This window comes from Schistocerca piceifrons, unplaced genomic scaffold (assembly GCF_021461385.2).
Source record: "Schistocerca piceifrons isolate TAMUIC-IGC-003096 unplaced genomic scaffold, iqSchPice1.1 HiC_scaffold_2412, whole genome shotgun sequence".
Lineage (NCBI taxonomy): Eukaryota > Metazoa > Arthropoda > Insecta > Orthoptera > Acrididae > Schistocerca > Schistocerca piceifrons.
In genome coordinates, this window is record NW_025728352.1 from 1,307,991 (window position 1) to 1,312,695 (window position 4,705).

The following is a 4,705-nucleotide window of genomic DNA, read 5'->3' on the forward strand; positions in this document are numbered from 1 at the left end:
TTATAGACGATGAAACACAGAAATTGCATCGGAATTAAATACAAAATGCTAAATGCCGACTTAAATACAAGAAGACTGACTCTTCCTTCTGTCTATGCTTTGAACCATTCCTGTGACACTAGTTTTAGATTCCGATGCTTCACTTCAGCTTTACTGTATCCCTCTGACCTTCTTATTGGCGATGAATCACAGAAATTGCATCGGAATTAAATACAAAAGGCAAAATGCCGACTTAGGTACAAGAAGACTGACGCTTCCTACTGTCTATGTTTCAACCATTCCTGTGACACTAGTTATAGATTCCGATGCTCACTTCAGGTTTACTGTATCCCTTGGACCTTCCTATTGACGATGAAACACAGAAATTGCATCGGAATTAAATAGAAAAGGCACAATGCCGACTTAAGTACAAGAAGACTGACTCATGTTACTGACTATGTTCTGAACCATTCCTGTGACACTAGTTATAGATTCCGATGCTTCAATTCAGGTTTACTGTATCCCTTGGACATTCTTATTGACGATGAAACACAGAAATTGCATCGGAATCAAATAGAAAAGGCACAATGCCGACTTAAGTACAAGAGGACTGATTCTTCCTACTGTCTATGTTTTGAACCATTCCTGTGACACTAGTTTTAGATTCCGATGCTTCACTTCTGGTTTGCTGAATCCCTTGGACCTTCGTATTGACGATGAAACACAGAAATTGCATCGGAATTAAATACAAAAGGCACAATGCCGAATTAAGTACAAGAAGACTGACTCTTCTTACTGTCTATGGTTTGAACGATTCCTGTGACACTAGTTATAGATTCCGATGCTTCACTTCAGGTTTACTGTATCACGTGGACCTTCTTATTGACGACGAAACACAGAAATTGCGCCGGAATTAAATAGAAAAGGCACAATGCCGACTTAAGTACAAGAAGACTATCTCTCCCTATTGTCTATGTTTTGAACCATTCCTGTGACACTAGTTATAGATTCCGATGCTTCATTTCAGGTTTACTGTATCCCTTGGACCTTCTTATTGACGATAAAAACACAGAAATTGCATCGTAATCAAATAGAAAAGGCACAATGCTGACTCTAGTACAAGAAGACTGATTCTTCCTACTGTCTATGTTTTGAACCATTCCTGTGACACTAGTTTTAGATTCCGATGCTTCACTTCTGGTTTGCTGAATCCCTTGGACCTTCGTATTGACGGTGAAACACAGAAATTGCATCGGAAATAAATACAAAAGGCACAATGCCGAATTAAGTACAAGAAGACTGACTCTTCCTACTGTCTATGTTTGTACCATTCCTGTGACGCTAGTTATAGATTCCGATGCTTCACTTCAGGTTTACTGTATCACTTGGACCATCTTATTGAGACGAAACACAGAAATAGCGTCGGAATTAAATAAAAAAGGCACAATGCCGACTTAAGTACAAGAAGACTATCTCTTCCTACTGTCTGTGATTTGTACCATTCCCGTGACACAAGCTATAGATTCCGATGCTTTACTTCAGGTTTACTGTATCCGTTGGACCTTCTTATTGACGATGAAACACAGATATTGCATCGGAATTTAATACAAAAGGCACAATGCCGACTTAAGAACAAGAAGACTGACTCTCCTTACAGACTATGTTTTGACCCATTCCTGTGACATTAGTTATAGATTTCGATGCTTCACCTCAGGTTTAATGTAACCCTCTTACCATCTTATTGACGATGAAAAACAGAAACTGCATAGGAATTAAACAGAAATGCACAAAGCCGACTTAAGTACAAGAAGGCTGACTCGTCTTACTGACTATGTTTTGAACCATTCCTGTGACACTAGTTAGAGATTGCGGTGCTTCATTTCAGGTTTACTGTATCCCTATGATCTTCGTATTGACGATGAAACACAGTAATTGCATCGGAATTAAATTGAAAGGGCACAATGCCGACTTAAGTACAAGAAGACTGACTCTTCTTACTGACTATGCTTTGAACCATTCCTGTGACACTAGTTATAGATTCCGATGTTTCACTTCAGCTTTACTGTATCCCTTGGACCTTCTTATTGACGATGAAACACTGAAATTGCATCGGAAGTAAATTGAAAATGCATAATGCCGACTTAAGTACAAGAAGACTGACTCTTCTTACTGACTATGTTTGGAACCATTCCTGTGACACTAGTTTTAGATTCCGATGCTTCACTTCAGGTATACTGTGTCCCTCTGTCCTTCTTATTGACGATGAAACACAGAAATAGCAACTGAATTAAATACAAAAGGCACAATGCCGACTTAAGTACAAGAAAACTGACTCTTCTTACTGACAATGATTTTGAACCATTTCTGTGACACTAGTTATAGATTCCGATACTTCACTTCAGGTTTACTGTATCCCTTGAACCTTCTTATTGACGATGAAGCACGGAAATTGCACCGGAATTAAATACAAAAGGCAGAATGCCGACTTAAGTACAAGTTGATTGATTCTTCTTACTGACTATGATTTTAACCATTCCTGTGACACTAGTTGTAGATTCCGATGCTTCAGTTTAGGTTTACTGTATCCCTTGGACCTTCTTATTGACGATGAAAAACAGAAATTGCATCGGAATTAAATAGAAAAGGCACAATGCCGACTTTAGTACAAGAAGACTGACTCTCCTTACTGACTATGTTTTGAACCATTCCTGTCACACTAGTTACAGATTTCGATGCTTCACCTCAGGTTTAATGTAACCCTCTGACCATCTTATTGAGATGAAACACAGAAATAGCATGGGAATTAAATAGAAATGCACAATGCCGACTTAAGTACAAGAAGGCTGACTCGTCTTACTGACTATGTTTTGAACCATTCCTGTGACACTAGTTAGCGATTGCGGTGCTTCATTTCAGTTTTACTGTATCACTATGACCTTCGTATTGACGATGAAACACAGTAATTGCATCGGAATTAAATTGAAAAGGGCACAATGCCTACTTAAGTACAAGAAGACTGACTCTTCTTACTGTCTATGTTTTGAACCATTCCTGTGACACTAGTTATAGATTCCGATGCTTCACTTCAGGTTTACTGTATACCTTGGATCTTCTTACCGACGAAGAAACACAGAAATTGCATCGGAATTAAATACAAAAAGCACAACGCCGACTTAAGGACAAGAAGACTGACTCTTCTTACTGACTATGTTTTGACCATTCCTGTGACACTAGTTATAGATTCCGATGCTTCACTTCAAGTTTACTGTATCCCTCTGACCTTCTTATTGACGATGAAACACAGAAATTGCATCGGAATTAAATAGTAAAGGCACAATGCCGACTTAAGTACAAGAAGACTGGCTCTTCTTACTGTCTATGTTTTGAACCATTCCTGTGACACTAGTTATAGATTCCGATGCTTCACTTCAGGTTTACTGTATCCCTTGGACCTTCTTATAGACGATGAAACACAGAAATTGCATCGGAATTAAATACAAAATGCTAAATGCCGACTTAAATACAAGAAGACTGACTCTTCCTTCTGTCTATGCTTTGAACCATTCCTGTGACACTAGTTTTAGATTCCTATGCTTCACTTCAGGTTTACTGTATCCCTCTGACCTTCTTATTGGCGATGAATCACAGAAAATGCATCGGAATTAAATACAAAATGCAAAATGCCGACTTAGGTATAAGAAGACTGACTCTTCCTACTGTCTATGTTTTGAACCATTCCCGTGACACTAGTTATAGATTCAGATGCTTCACTTCAGGTTTACTGACTCCCTTGGACCTTCTTATTGACGATGAAACACATAAATTGCATCGGAATTAAATACAAAGGATCAATGCCGACTTAAGTACAAGAAGACTGACTCTTCCTACTGTCTATGTTTGAACCGTTCCTGTGACACTAGTTATAGATTCCGATGCTCACTTCAGGTTTACTGTATCCCTTGGACCTTCCTATTGACGATGAAACACAGAAATTGCATCAGAATTAAATACAAAACGCACATGGCCGACTTAAGTACAAGAAGACTGACTCTTCTTACTGACTATGTTTTAAACCATTCCTGTGACACTACTTATAGATTCCGCTGCTTCACTTCAGGTTTACTGAAACCCTTGGGTCTTCCTATTGACGATGAAACACAGAAATTGCATCGGAATTAAATACAAAAGGCACAATGCCCACTTAAGTACAAGAAGACTGACTCTACTTACTGTCTATGGTTTGAACCATTCCTGTGACACTAGTTATAGATTCCGATGTTTCACTTCAGGTTTACTGTATCACGTGGACCTTCTTATTGACGACGAAACTCAGAAATTGCGCCGGAATTAAATAGAAAAGGCACAATGCCGACTTAAGCACAAGAAGACTGACTCTTGTTACTGACTATGTTTTGAACCATTCCTGTGACACTAGTTATAGATTCCGATGCTTCAATTCAAGTTTACTGTATCCCTTGGACCTTCTTATTGACGATGAAACACAGAAATTGCATCGGAATCAAATAGAAAAGGCACAATGCCGACTTAAGTACAAGAAGACTGATTCTTCCTACTGTCTATGTTTTGAACCATTCCTGTGACACTAGTTTTACATTCCGATGCTTCCCTTCTGGTTTGCTGAATCCCTTGGACCTTCGTATTGACGATGAAACACAGAAATTACATCGGAATTAAATACAAAAGGCACAATGCCGAATTATGTACA